This window comes from Octopus bimaculoides, chromosome 2 (genome assembly GCF_046866305.1).
Source record: "Octopus bimaculoides isolate indiv1 chromosome 2, ASM4686630v1, whole genome shotgun sequence".
NCBI classification, from domain to species: Eukaryota; Metazoa; Mollusca; class Cephalopoda; order Octopoda; family Octopodidae; genus Octopus; species Octopus bimaculoides.
Genome location: NC_142929.1, coordinates 135597033 through 135613210, shown reverse-complemented (window position 1 = coordinate 135613210; position 16178 = coordinate 135597033). Strand labels below are relative to the sequence as shown.

The window sequence follows — 16178 nt, the reverse complement described above, 5'->3', positions numbered from 1 at the left end:
TGATATCCAACTTTGTAATTGCTTGAACCATCAATTATTTGGATATAGAATTTTTTTTTGCTAATATTTAATATTTGTATAGATTCCAAATAAACTTTTTAACTATTTATTCCTCATTTCAGTTACATGAAATAAATCAATTATAAATATGTATAATATCAAGTATTAAACTGGAACTTATGTTAAATTTACTCAGTTATAATATATAGTTATAATAGTTCATTCATTCGTTTTTACATCCATTTTTTTCATGCTAGCCTGGATTAGACAACTGTAATATTCAGGGACTGATTTACAGTCAGTCACTCTTCCTATCATGGCTATCTATTTTTCATGTAAAGAATCTCTTATTTCACACATTTTTCAAGATAAAAAAACCAACAGATTTGTTGACAGGAGAATTGACAATCACTGCTTGTTGCTCATGATATTTAGAAAAGCTCACATGTAAACACAGATACACACAAATACATACATACAGAACTATTGAGAAATCTGCAGTTACTCTATCCAGATTACAAGTTCAGGTTTATATCTATAATTATTGGGGCCCTGGGATACATAACACACTGCCTAAATACCAATCTTGAGAAATCAGGCTTCTCAAAACCAGAAAGGAGAAAGCTAATTCAAAGACTACAGATCCAATCCATCACTGGAACTGTAAAAATCTGTAAAACTTTCCAGAAGGTTATCATTTGAATATATCTAAGCATGTCTAGATATGCGACTATATGCATGAGAATATGTACATGAAGCAAAACATACAAATCTGCACTTATACATGCATAAATACATACAAACAAAAAGTACCCTGTTGTTGATGTTGAAATTCCAATGAAGGAGCCTTGAATCTAGGTTAGAAACCGGCTCTTTCTCTTTTGGCAAGAAATCTTCAAATAAAACTGACCAATGACTGACATACATACATACATACATACAATCATGCATACATACATACATACATACATATTTATACATACATATGTATGATGGGCTTCTTTCAATTTCTGTCTACCAAATTCATTGGTAAGGCTTTGGTTGACCCAGGACTGTAGTAGAAGACACTGACCCAAGGTGTTGCACATTTGAACTGAACCCCAAAACCATACAGTTGCACCTACATAAGAGGACTAGTAATCAGTTATAATAGATATTTCACATCTTTGCTACTTTGAATGCATTAATTAAGTAGTTCTTCTAAATTGCTTTTTATATATTTTCCTTATATTCAGTCAATATACTCTTCTCTCTTCTATCACCCATCTGCTATAACATTTAGATGTAACTCTAACAATGGGAAGCTGTGAATTTGAGGATGTTAACAACCACAAAACATAAATAATCTCCCAGATAAATTGGATCACCCTCTCACTTCCAGATTTAGAACATACAATTCACTATATACATTAAGACCAACATTCCATACAAAGACAATTTTTTCTTGAAACCAGAATTTCTGACCTCATATAACTACAAACTATACAGTCCAAGTACACTCTCCTATACAAGGATATATATCTGTTTAAACTTTGACATCAGTGATTATCTATTGAACAGATAATTTTTTATTTTTGAGAGGAAAGGTTTTCTATCATTGTTGGTGTCCTCAGTCACTTATACATATATATATATATATATATATATATATATATATATATATATATATATCATATATATAGTTGAAATTTATAGAGAAGCAAAAGATGAAGACAGGTGTATGAACAACAAGCAAGTGTATTAGTTTGATGCTCCAGAAAATGAAAATCTTTTACGTTTTGTGTGTGTGTATATACACACACACAAATAATACATATAAATATAACCACACACATACACACACACACACATGTATATATCTGTTGGTAACTACAGAATTAAATCTATTTCCTGCTTTTACGCAAATAGTTTGATCAGCATAGATCCTCACCAGACATAAAAGAAATAGTGGATAGGCGACAGATCAAGTGATTATTGATGTCAGTCATTAGTGACAGGTCTACATATGGTGAAAGGTTTGCCTGTGACTGCAGAATTCTGTTTTGTTTATTAGCAAATATTTCTGCTTATGATGGCAGGTGAACATTAGCTCTGATCTTCTTTGTATCGGTGTTGAAGTGGTACAATAAGTGCAATTTATTCACTATAATTAAAAATCTTTTCTCTTTTCTATTCCTACTGTTATATCTGGGATCTTATACCACATTGTGATGTCTTTGTTTTGTTTACACATCTAGTTTTCTATAGACTCTCACACACATGCATATGTATTAAGTGCAGCTCATGCTAGCATGAAAAAAATTGTATAAGCATATAATATGCATGCATGTAATGAAAGCTATCACTCCTAGGGTCACTTAATTTGTAGAACCTTTTTTCTTCCATTGTAAACTCGAGAAATTTCACTGATATTGTTCTCCCATTCCACCGATATGAGTCAAGAATTCATACCTTATTTTGAACACAATGATTAAATAACACACACACACATATACATAAATGTGTGGGGGTAAAAATTGCAGTGAGCCTCTCATGGCTTGCTTCCTGTTGATTTGTTTACATTTATATTTTCTTTTCAATAATTAAAACCTCTTTTTAATATTTTCCAACTGTAGAAATCAAAAATATTATATATTTTCTTACTGTTACATTCCATGTTATATATCCATGTTATATACCCATGTTATATACCCATGTTATATACCCATGTTATTTATCCATGTTATTTTGCTACTGTTGTTTCTCATGTTTTTCTTTGTTTTTCCCCCACCTCCGTCTCATGCAAACACGTTACATTATTAATATGTAAAAACGATTGACTTGTTAAAAATTTAATCTGTATCATCATCATATATTTTTTCAATGTTTATAAATAAACTTTTTTTTTAAAAATCAGTGTAAAAGAAATTGGTTTAATTTTTTTATTTCAAATAATTTACAACAGTTTTCAACATTTAAGTTTTACTTTCAGAGTTGACTGAGGATTGATCTCTCAACCCATAACCAAATAAGTGTTTATATTGAAGAAAACATTTCATTTTTTATTTATTTTTCTTCAGGATCATACTAACTACATTACAATTTTTCTCTTTAAGAAATTGTTTGTATCAAGTTTTTCACTGCTGCATGACATTAAATATCTGTTTGAAATATATTTTGATACTAGATATCTCTTACGGCAAGATAGATATCGTTAATTTACAGTGTTCTTTGACAAGTGAAACATTCTGCTGCTCCGTTGGTCAGTACTGTCCACTTGTCCACCCCTGTTATGCAAATGAAAAATACTTGGAAGTTGCTCAAAATACAACGTTTTCTTTTACGAAGGGGGAATAACTTCTTTCATTCGCTCCCTTAGATAGGCTAACACCTTTGAAGCATTTAACACGCACGCACACACGCACATGATGTTTATCGTGTATTTTAGTTCCCACGTTTACAAATACATCCTCTTTCCCCTCCCCCCGTCTCTAGTGTTTATTTCTTGATATAAATTCAAAACAATTGTATATTCGCTTGAACAAATCCCAGGACATGGTGATTTGAGTTCCGATTTAATATAACGGAATTAAAAATACATCCAGTTAAGTTTTGATGTTGACACATTTCATGCAGAGATCATCAAATGGTTAATTACAAAGAAATAAAAGAAAGAAATAAATAAACTATTAGTCAATGACAATAGTATTTTGTTTTCGTTTTATTTGTTTGTTTTTTCATCCAGCTTAGGAGATAACTTCTGACATATTTGAGTCATATGACCTGCAACCAATGTACTATGTCCTACATTTATGAAAGTTATATGTTGCTGATGAGGTTCTAGTAAGACAGAAACAAAACTAGAGTTGTTTTTCATACGTTATGAAAAACATCAAAATAATATTACTCAATGGCAGTTGTTTTTTTTTCTCTTCATTGAATAATTATTGATAATTAACTTTTAAATATTCCCTGTATCAAATATGTTGACTTTAAGCTAACCTGTTGTTTTCATGCAGAAAGTTGGCTTCATTGAATGATCTTTATTCATTTCAAGATGGGAAAAAATTACACAGAAACTCTACTCTTTGAGTTACTCTACCATCCAATCCCTTATATTGAATGTAGATTCAGGTAGCACCACTGTCTACCTCAGCTGCCTTCAACACATTTAGCTGTATTGAATACACTTATACTGGTACACTGGATTTTGATTGTCAAAAACAAACACTCTGCTCTTTGTCATTCTACCTCCTACTCTCTTCATTGAATTCTGATGGGGATTTTATTAAATACAGTCTCAACATTAGTGTTACTACCTTGGCTGACTTCAACACATTTAACTGTAATAGAAACACTTGCATTAGTATACCAGATTATGATCTCCAGATCAATGAGTGCCTTTTTATCCTGGATTTTCAATGACTCTTTGTTCCCTTAAGGAACACATTTCTCAACTCTCTTAATTAGTAAGTGATTAGGAGAGGATACAGAACAGAAATCTAGCCTCTAAACATGTGTCAAGAGTTTCTCCATTTCTAAATTTATTTCTTTTTTTCCATGAATAAGAGGGTTACAAGAGACCCACTGAAAACCGGTGATGTCTATTTTGTGAGTTTGGAAGGCAAGTGGTGTCCAGGTTTGAACATCTCAGTCCTAGTTTCACCTTTTCTTTTAGTTCAAGCCATCAAATTCAGTAAAAGGAAAACAAGTATCAAGTATGTGTGATCAATAAACTTTCAGACTTTCATTCAATATTTTATAAAATAATTTCTCTTCTCCATCTTATATGTTACTGTTGGATATACACTAACTTTATAATTAATAAACCTTGTATTCTCATAATCCAGTCTTCTAGCCAATTATATTGTCTTTGCATCATCAATCCTGCTGTTATTTTAAAAATGGAATAACTGAGTGAATATTGTAACAACCTTCTGGCTTAAAAGTTTTACATGCTAATCCACTGTAAATTTTACGTGCTAATCTACTGTAGACATTCTGTTGTGTATATGGTCAATTCATTCAGTTTTATGCATCAACCCTCCTTCATACTAGATGTTTTGCAAACAGTTTGCTCATGCAAGCACTACCAGTTGAAAGCTCCACATACCAGAAGCCAGCAAGTGTATGGGGTCATCAGGAGAGAATGCGCGCTGTTTTGGGGCCTACCTCTTGATGGCGTCATTGTGCACAGGACCCACATACACACACACACACACACACATATACACTATTATGAGACCCTGCTTGCTAGATCAATATTATAATAATATCAATAATAATAATAATAATAATCCTTTCTACTATAGGCACAAGGCCTGAAATTTTTTTTGGTGGGGAGTGGTGCTAGTTAATTACATCAACTCTGGTGCAAAACTGCTACTTAATTCGTTGACTCTGAAAGAATGAAAAGCAAAGATGAACTCAGAACGTAAAGACAGGCGAAATATCACTAAGCATTTTGCCCAACATGCTAACGATTCTGCCAGCTCACCGCCTTAATAATAATAATAATAATAATAATATTAATAATAATAATAATGGTGAATGGTCACTGAGGTTTAACCTAGATCTGCCTGCTGGTTATATGTTTGCATATTCATGGTTGCTAAATCATCATCATCATCATCATCGTTTAACGTCCACTTTCCATGCTGGCATGGGTTGAGCAATTTGACTGAGGACTGGCACACCAGATGGCTGCACCAGGCTCCAATCTGATCTGGCAGAGTTTCTACAGCTGAATGCCCTTCCTAACACCAACCACTTGAAGAGTGTAGTGGGTGCTTTTACGTGCCACCGGCATGAGGGCCAGTCTGGCGGTACTGGCAACGGCCACGCTCAAATGGTGTTTTTTTTTACGTGCCACCTGCACAGGAGTCAGTTCAGCGGCACTGGCAACGACCTCGCTCAAATGTTTTGTTTATAATATTTGTATTATTTCTAGTTACCTAACTGACCTACAATCATAGTATGGATCTGCTCGAGCAAAACTGACCAGAGTTACTCCACATTATCAACTACAAAAATAAAGTCATTCTGTCTTTATCTTGAACAGAATATGAAATATTATTAACTATGCATTAACAGCTTCACATTTGCTATCCCCTCTCAGACCAAATTAGAGGTATTGCTCTTCCTATTTTGTGTAAGAAAGGGGTACTGTTGAATTAAGAGTCTATCTACTGTCAGTTTCCAGTCCTCGAGGATCTCAGCATGAGCACTTGGCTGATGTACAGACCATAGTGTAGAAGAGTAATACAATTGTAGGAGCAGCAAATAAAGGAAGGTGTGTGAGCAAGAAAAGGTGAGCCAGAGCAAAGAATAACATCAATATACTCTTTACTCTTTTACTTGTTTCAGTCATTTGACTGTGGCCATGCTGGAACACCGCCTTTAGTCGAGCAAATTGACCCCAGAGCATATTCTTTGTAAGCCTTGTACTTATTCTATCAGTCTCTTTTGCCAAACCGCTAAGTTACAGGGACGTAAACACACCAGCTTTGGTTGTCAAGCGATGTTGGGGGGACAAACAGACACACAAACATATACACACACATACATATACGACAGGCTTCTTCCAGTTTCCATCTACCAAATCCACTCACAAGGCTTTGGTCAGCCTGAGGCTATCATAGAAGACACTTGCCCAAGGTGCTTTGCAGTGGGACTGAACCTGGGACCATGTGGTTGGTAAGCAAGCTACTTACCACACAGCCACCCCTGCACCTGTGTTCCTTTTTGTTTTCCTTTCTTTATGAAACATAATGTGAAGGCATGTGACTTAGTGACGAAGGTGTTGCACTTGCCATCGTGGTTCTGATTCCAAGATTGGATGGTGCATTGTGTTCACGATCAAAAACACTACATTTCACATTGATCCAGTTCACTTAGCTGTAAATGAATTCCAACAATAACAAAGTTAACCCTGTAACAGCCTGGCAGTGGATTCAGTGGTGATTGTTGTGATCCCGGTTACTTATGCTATGAAAACTAGTGGCGGAGAGGGTCACTACCAGAGGTGTAGCTTGATTCTAAGGTTAGAGGGAGCAGGCACATAAAAAAAGGCACCATGACACATACCAAACAATTTTCGACTTATTTTTCTTATATTACACAAAATGTTTAATTAGTTATAAAATGTGTGATTGTATTCTATATTCATTAATTTTATGTTCCAGTAACAATGTCATTATGTATTAAATTACAACTACTGATAAAGGTAACTAAAGAGTTTTTTTTTTTTTTAAATCATTGAAATGACACCAATTTTGAAAAATGTGTTTGGTGGGAGCAGTGCTTCCCTTGATCCTTCCTCTATTAGCTATGCCACCAGTAACTACACATATATTTACAGGGAGATTTGGCTCCTTTTTCTCGCAGAGTGATTCCCTGTCCATGATGGATAATTTAGACAACTCTACTATCAATGAATGAAGTATTAGCCTGAATTTTAAAAAAACTAAGAACCGAGAGAAAAAACTCCAGCTTTTCTCACGGTAATTTTTTCTTCTTCTTTTTCTTAATATCTATATTACTTGAAATATGTGTATAAAAGTAGGTCAGATCTTCAATCTGTAATGGATGACTGCACACATTTGCTGACTGATCAGTGTTTTGAGTTCAGTCACCAAATGTGAATCACTCAGAGATCATATACCTTATTAAGACCATTATTTTATCACATACATGCACATACACATATGTATATGTGTGTAGCTAGATGTTGCTTGTCTCCATTTGGCAAAAAAAATAAAAACACAGGCTTGTACATGTATGCATAAACTTAGATATATTTCGACCAAAGATTGGTCCAGGCCATATCTAACTTAATAGCACCACCTGATAGGATTATCTAAATCCTTTTTACAGTCAAGTTTTGTCTATGGTCCATTCAAGTAGTGAGTTGTATCCAGGTATGGGTGGCTTAGCTGGTATTCCTTGAAGAAATCTGGCCAGACTCTGTTTAAAGCTGATAGGATCCTTTTCCTCTTTTATCTGTTTCAGGACAATGTTAAACAGAGCAGGGCCTGTTGAGGAAAAGAAATTATGCTGCAATGTACCTATACGTTGTGATCTTGAATTGGGCAGGGAACATATGGCCCATGGTCCCAGCCTTGGATGAACCTTAAAACGAATGTTCAGGTCGTTTGGGCAATGCTGGCAGTATATTCTCCACATCATATATATGAGGCGGCATATATATGTAGATTGCTAGCCACTACACATTCTTTGTTTTCTCACCTTGTTTCTTTCTGCGTTCCTTTCTGTGGAATAGCGTAGGCTCGTAACATTAAAAACCTTTTCACTTCCCGAGCATTAAACTAATACATTTATTTGTTGTCTACACCACCTGTCTTCGTCTTTTGTTGTTTTTTTTTGTGAATTCTCCCTATATATATATATATATAAATATATATATATATGATAGACTTTCCCATCGAAGATGACGTATAAGCGTTCAGTTTTTGCTGAACAACCTGCACAAATGATTTGTTTATAGTGATCAAATGTTCACACCACACATTAGTTCATTCACTCCATCAAATCAATGTTGTCTGAACAGGTGCACTGTGTACCATGCATTGGGTGTCGAAGTAATCACAGAACAACATGGTGTGTTTTTCTCAAGAACTCCACACACCATTCAGTCTAGGAATTGAAATCATGATATATATATATATATATTATCCAAGGTGTACAGTATTATAATATCCATTACTGCTGATCTTACCAATTGGTTTCACGCTAGAGAGTCAATGGAGTGTTAGGTAATAATCCGATTATGTAGCCCTGTACTTATTAGAGGTAGCTGTTATGGAATGAAATATGGCAATGTTGGAGGTGAATAGACACATCCGCTTTGCTGTTGCTGTGAAAAAGATGAAACAAAATGAGTAGGGGATTGAGTTCAGAGTTATGTCCCTTACTACCAAAACATTTTCACTGAGGAGGTTATGTTGCAAGTTGGCAAGAGTTCTCTGGAAAAGTCTGTGGGAAATGTGTGTGTCCTGAAGGTTGGTGTTCTTGTGGAAATGGAATTTGTATAGTGGTACTATATCTATAAGTTTTGTAGTAGATGTGAGCATGCACATCTTTGTTCTATTATCATTTTAACATCCACTCTCCGATGCTTGCATGGGTCATATGGAGTTTATTGAGAGAGATTTTCTACATCCAAATGCCCTTTCTGCCACCAACCCTTACCTGTTTCCAAGCAAAGTAATATTTCTTCATTGTCTGATATGCTTTTGCAGAATATTGGAAATGAATGACATTCATTTACAATAACCAATGCAAAGACAAGGAGACACAATCACATACACCTGTGCACACACACACACACACACACACACACACACATACATACTAAGGTTTGTTTCAGTTTCTATCTACCAAATCCACTTATAAGGCTTTGGCCAGCCCACAGCTATAACCAAGATACTACACTGGGTCTGAATCTAAAACCATGTACTTGGGAAGCAACTACACAGCTATGCTTGCACCTAACCATGCTATACACCTGTATATGTATGTGTGTGTGTGTGTGTGTGTTTAAATGTGCAGGTACAATGAGCACTGAAATGGACTCCCTCAAATGCTTGTGGGGATCATTAGAGGTAGTATGTAGCTTCTGTTACCTAGGGGACCAATTTAGCAGTGGTGGAGGAAGTTCTGAAAGTGTAGCTGTTAGAATTAGAACAGGCTGGGCAAAATTCAGAGAGCTTCTATCTTTGTTGGATATTAAGAGCCTCTCCCTCAGAGTGAAAGGTAGATGACAGGATGCCTATGTACGTACAGTTATGTTGCATGGTTGTGAAACATGAGCTTTGACTTCAAAGGACTTGCAAAGGCATGAAAGAAATGAAGTTAGCATGCTCCACCGGATGGGTAATGTCAGTGTGCACATACAACAAAGTTTAAATGATTTAAGAGGAAAACTGGGTGCAAGAGGCATCAGATGTTGTGTGCAAGAGAGAAAACTGCACTGGTTTGGTCATGTGATGCATATGGATGAGGGCAGCTGCATAAAAAAGGGTACCTGTGGAAAAGGTAGACCCATGAAGATGTGGGATGAAGTGGTGAGAAAGGATCTTCAGACACTGGGCCTCACTGAAGAACTGTCAAGGGACTGGGGATAAGATGCTTCAAACTATGTAAAATCATTGTCTTCCACACATCTAAGCTTCTCTTTCAGGTGGTGGTGCCACTTAAAAAGCACTCATGGCGGTGCTGTGTTAACGCACCTGTGCAGGTAGCACATAAAATGCACCCAGCACACTTTTTTAAGTGATTGACATTAGGAAGGGCATCTAGCCATAGAAACCATGCCACAACAGACAGGTGGCGTCTGGACAGCTCCATACCAGCATGGAAAGCAAATGCTAAACAATGATGATGATGATATATATAAGAGAGAAAGAAAGAGAGAGTGAGTTAGTGGGTGATGAAGTTTACCTAAACTTTGAATGGCGATGATGATGATGTTATATAATGATATATATAATTATGAGTGAAGGTGCAAATGGCCCAGTGGTTAGGGCAGTGGATTCGTGGTTAGAGAATCCCAGTTTCGATTCCCAGACCAGGCGTTGTGTGTGTTTATTGAACGAAAACACCTAAAGCTCCACGAGGCTCCAGCAGGGGATGGTGGTGACCCCTGTTGTACTCTTTCGCCCCAACTTTCTCTCACTCTTTCTTCCTGTTTCTTGAGTAAAGTTGTGGGGGGGGGGGACATATATGCCATAGAAACAAGGCCCATGAGCCTGGCAGGCTTTAAAAGGGCGCATAAAAAATATATAATTAAGATATATTGTTACACCATTCAATGTTTAGGTAAACTTTGTCACCCACTCACTCACTCTCTTTCTTTCTCTCTCTGTTTTCCTCTCACTCTTTCTCTCTCTCTCTCTCTCTCTCTCTCTCTCCACACAAAAATGGAACTCATTTTGGCACCAAAAATTGTAAAGGGAAAATAATTTAGCTTTTCAAATCTATTCTGCAATCTGGGATTATTATATATATTATATCCAGTCATTTTAAGAGGTAGGAAAAAGATATTTTGTTTTAACATTATATTTTTACTTCATTTCACACATACATGCAAAAACTCTAATGTGTATTTTTTAGATGAATTTGTCGTTCGTTATCTCTCCACACACTTCGTTACCACTAACTTCTATAACCTCTGCATTTTCACTTATTCATTTCAAACGTCTTTGAATTTTCAATCTAATGTAATCCACACTCTCTTGAAAACGTATTCCTGCAAAACGTTATCTAAAATTATGGGTAAAGAAAGAAATAGCAAAAACTATTTGAAAATGGGGGTGGGGGTGAAATTCCCGAGGTTCCACCCCACCCATTCTGTTTTCCAGACCCCAAAATGGGTTTTGTAGCATATTAGGAGGTCGCTGGAATTCATTCAATGAAAAAAAAAAAATTCCAATGATTCCAGGATGGGGTGGGGGCTGGTTTCCCACCCCACCCCTATTTTTCTGAACAAAAATAAGGAATTTGCAGCATATTAGGTGGTCAAGGTACTTGATTCCATGCAAAAAATCTGAGTTTTTTTTCTTAGTGAAAATCGTGTGGGTGAAAAGATCAATGGGGGTGAGGGATGAAATTTCCAAGACTTCCACCTCACCCAACTCCATTTTCCGAACCCAAAAAGGGTTTTGTAGCATATTAGGAGATCACCGGAATTCATTCGATGGAAAAAAAAAAAAAAAAAAATTCCAATGATTCAGGGATATGTAGATGACAGGATGCCTATGTACGTACAGTTATGTTGCATGGTTGTGAAACATGAGCTTTGACTTCAAAGGACTTGCAAAGGCATGAAAGAAATGAAGCTAGCATGCTCCACCGGATGGGTAATGTCAGTGTGCACATACAACAAAGTTTAAATGATTTAAGAGGAAAACTGGGTGCAAGAGGCATCAGATGTTGTGTGCAAGAGAGAAAACTGCACTGGTTTGGTCATGTGATGCATATGGATGAGGGCAGCTGCATAAAAAAGGGTACCTGTGGAAAAGGTAGACCCATGAAGATGTGGGATGAAGTGGTGAGAAAGGATCTTCAGACACTGGGCCTCACTGAAGAACTGTCAAGGGACTGGGGATAAGATGCTTCAAACTATGTAAAATCATTGTCTTCCACACATCTAAGCTTCTCTTTCAGGTGGTGGTGCCACTTAAAAAGCACCCTAACCCTATCCTATTTTTCCAAACAAAAGTAAGGGGTTTGCAGCACATTAAGAGGTCAGAGTACTTGATTCTATGCAAAAAATATGAGTTTTTTTTTTTCTTAGTGAAAATCGTGCAGGTGAAAGAATCAAAATTTACTGATTATACTACCCTTTATCTTTTCCTTAATTTTCTGTACACAGGCTTGATCCACAATTGACCAGACATCTCATGTCAGACAATAGGCAAGCAAGCAGACACCTCACCAGACCATAAGCAAGCAGCCTAAGATATAATCAAGTCCAATGGCATTACTTTTGTCAAAGCTTCCAAGGACAAGGAACGTCTGGTGAGTAACAAGACAGGGTGTTTTGGAGGAAGTGATTGCTTGCAGTTGCTTCAATCAACTTCTGAGAAGTTAGAAATGAGAGTGACAGATTGACAATTGTAGGGTGACAGTTATTCTAAAGATAAACACTGTAATATGTTTCAAAAGATCAGGAAAGATCAATGGAGTAAGAGAGAGACAGACATTCACCCAAATATTTGTGTGTGTAAAGATAGATAGATAGCTGGAGTGCTAATCAGGCGGTACTGTCATCGGCCACGTCAGCAATTTTGATTTTGATTTCACTTGCCTCAACAGGTCTTCACAAGCAAGGTTTATTGTCCAATGAATGGGGGGTATTCATAAATGGGCTGGTTACACCCACTGGCATAGGCCATGGGCTATGATCTCACTTGGCTTGTCAGGTCTTCTCAAGCACATCATATCTCCAAAGGTCCTGGTCACTAGTCATTGCCTTGGTAAGGCCCAATGTTTGAAGGTCATGCTTCACCACCTCATCCTAGGTTTTCCGGGGTCTACCTCTTCCACAGGTTCCCTCAACTGCTAGGGTGTGACACTTTTTCACACAGCTGTCCTCATCCATTTGCAACACATGACCATACCAGCGAAGTTGTCTCTCTTACACACCACATCTGATGCTTCTTAAATCCAACTTTTCTCTCAGGGCGTTTACACACTGTCGTGTATGCTCACTGACAATACACATCCAGCAGAGCATACTGGCTTCATTCCTTGCATGCTTACCACAATAATAACATTTTTCAAAGGCTTAGTCAAAAGCTTGGGCTGGGCCCAAAACATTCACTAACCCTTAAGCTGATATCCAAAGTGAACATCTGTAAATTGATATTTGTAGGAAAATATGGAAGGAATCCCAGAAGTTGGTGAATTTAAGAGAAGAAGAATTGGATGAAAAGGATCGTACAGAATTTTGGATGGTGCAACAGTATGGACAGTAACCTGTTGTCAATAAATAAACACTAGAGGCCCCAGTAGAGCCATTTGAAGGCATGTGCAGTTGCCAGGGACCTCACAGGTCTAGGAACCCAATTCTGATCTATGTATGCTGTGACTTGCAGTCAATAACATAAATACTTTAGGGTCCAGTACATTCATTTGGCTGGGGCCTAGAATGCTGCTAAGATGGCCCTAGGACCCAGTGCATTGCTTTACCAGCAGGAAGTGGCAGTTATAATGCTGTTAAGCTGGTACTAGTTATGGGTGTGAACACGAGAAGGTGTGAACAAGTGAATTTGGGTGGAGCCTATATACATCTAAATTATTCATTGTGATAACTTAACATTAAAAACTGTGTTAACAATGACTGAAAAATATTACCAAACATTCTACATTTCTCTTCTATTTCATGTTGTTTTAGTATACAGATTAATGAAATAATCTGTATACTGAAGAGAAAGAATGTATTTTATGCAAATACTGATAACCTTAAGATGTATGTAATGTCATTCTGAGAAGAAAAACTATGGTTGTTAATAATCTTCTTATGGTAATCTTACATTGATCCTGACAGGAAACTGAGATGTTTGCTTTATACTTTAATGATGTGAATGAGAACATTATTTATTTAAGATGAAGTCTTCTCAACCAGCTAATTTCTTCTGTATTTCTGCAGTTTCAAAAAGATAATGTAAACCAAAGAAAAAAGTATTAGTATATTGTACATAAAATACAAAGTATGCAATAAATTTGGACACATGCAAGTATCTTTCTTTTATTTTTTACTTATTTCAGTCTTTAGACTGTGGATATGCATAGACATTGCTTTGAAGAAAGTTTAGTTGAATAAATCAACCCCTGAGATTATTTTTTTAAACCTGGTACTTATTCAATTGGTTTCTTTTGCTGAACTGGTAAGTTATGATATATGCTATATATATAATCTGTGGCCTCTGCCAGAAGGGTAGCCAGCTCACTTATTTGTATCTTTACTTCATTGGACACTAAACTCTGCTTGCGAAGACCTGTTGAGGCAAGTGAATTTGAAATCTGAAATTGAAATCGAACCAAATCCGACGACTGGCACCAATGCCAACCTCTCCTTCATTGGACACTATACTCTGCTTGCGGAGACCTGTTGGAGCAAGTGAAATTGAAATCGTAATTGGACCATATTCGATGACTGGCACCTGCGCCAGTGAAACACTAACAGCACTGTCCGAGCGTGTTCATTGCCAGAGCAGCTGTCTGGCTTCCATGCTAGTGGCCCGTAAATAGCACCATTTGAGCAGGTGCTGCCTTCTGGCTTGCTAGTCCTCTGTCAAATCGTCCAACCCATGCTAGCATGGAAAGCAGACGTTAAACGATGATGATGATGATGATATATAATTTCAATATGGAGCAAATAATTCACGAAAAAATAATTTGTGAAGATATCATTGACTCTGTATTATCTAGTGTAACAATTAAAAAAAATGATAATAACAGAATCAATGATATAGGCAATTGCATCCCCCCCCCCTCCCAAAGGTATTAAATATTTGAAGGACTAAAATTAATCAAAAGACATACTCAATATGTCTGCCTGCTGGAAATAAGTTAAAACTCTTATTCAAATTGCCAAAATACACTGATAATAACTACAGAAACCAACCATCCAAAGACAAATGGTCTAAGATAATCTCCCAGCATACATTCAAGTATTTGGACTTATGTGGACTGGTTACTGCACTGGCATAATAGCCTTAGATTCCTCAGCATACGTTACTATGATAGTTGAAATTTATAGAAAAACAATAGACGAAGATAGGTGTATGAACAATAAGCAAGTGTATTAGTTTGACACTTGGGAAAGTGAAAAAGTCTTTTATGTTTCGATCCTATACACTTCAACAGAAAGGAATCAGAGAAAATAAACAGAGAGAATAAAAAAAAAACTTGTGAATTTAACGGTCAAGCATATGTATATATAAACAAAAATGCTAGTTCTAAAGTCGAGATCAATACAGTAGTTGTACTAACAAGTAATGTTCGTAGCTGCTTCAACATGGCTGTCCATTTGAATGGACTTTACTGCGATTTTTTAACCCGAAGAGGACAGCTCCTCTTGCTGGTTAATGATGCACAGTGTTGCACACTCTAACTACCTTTATGATCTTATCCACCCATTTCTCTGTGAGAAGTATGCCCACACCACCTACCCCATCGCTGTTACCTTCCCAGAAGATTTTATACCTATGAGAAACCTGGCTGAAGCACCTTTCCCCCTTACTTCTTGGATGCAACTCACGTCAACACGCCTTCGTTCAAGCATCTCAACAATCTTGCTAGACCTACCTTTCATATGCCTACATTGACAATAAATATATATATCGTCAGTGGATCATCTATCTGAAAAAGAAGCACACTCTAAAAGTTAGAGTAGTAATGTATTTACAGAAAGTTAGTTAATTAATGTACGAGTTTAATACAACGATTTAGAGATATAAGAACAAATCTATTGACTACTGGCAAAAATGAAATATGTCTACTTATTATTTACCTGTTATTTGTTTGCTTTAAAATGAATTATGTAGAATATTAAATCAACCTTAGAATCCAGTCGTTCATAAGAAGAAGAAAGAAAAGACAGAAACTATTATAGTTCTGTCGTAATAAAGCTAGAGCGCAATAATAGAACTGGAAGCGATAGCTTACAAGCA

The 16178-nt window shown here is 36.5% G+C and overlaps 1 protein-coding gene across 3 annotated transcripts in view; it reads left to right on the top strand.

Annotated features, from left to right (window-relative positions):
* The window catches only part of LOC106877276 (tyrosine-protein phosphatase 10D), a 135582-nt gene extending 121339 nt beyond the window's left edge, over positions 1-14243 (top strand). For 2 of the 3 annotated variants that reach the window (XR_016240753.1, XR_016240754.1), the window contains 2 exons: positions 12374-12519; positions 13376-14243. The gene's annotated coding sequence lies outside the window, so the exon portion shown is untranslated. Of the gene's footprint in view, positions 1-12373 lie in introns of all 3 variants that reach the window. The other variant, XR_016240752.1, reaches the window with a different exon arrangement.
* Positions 14244-16178: the final 1935 nt, after the last annotated feature.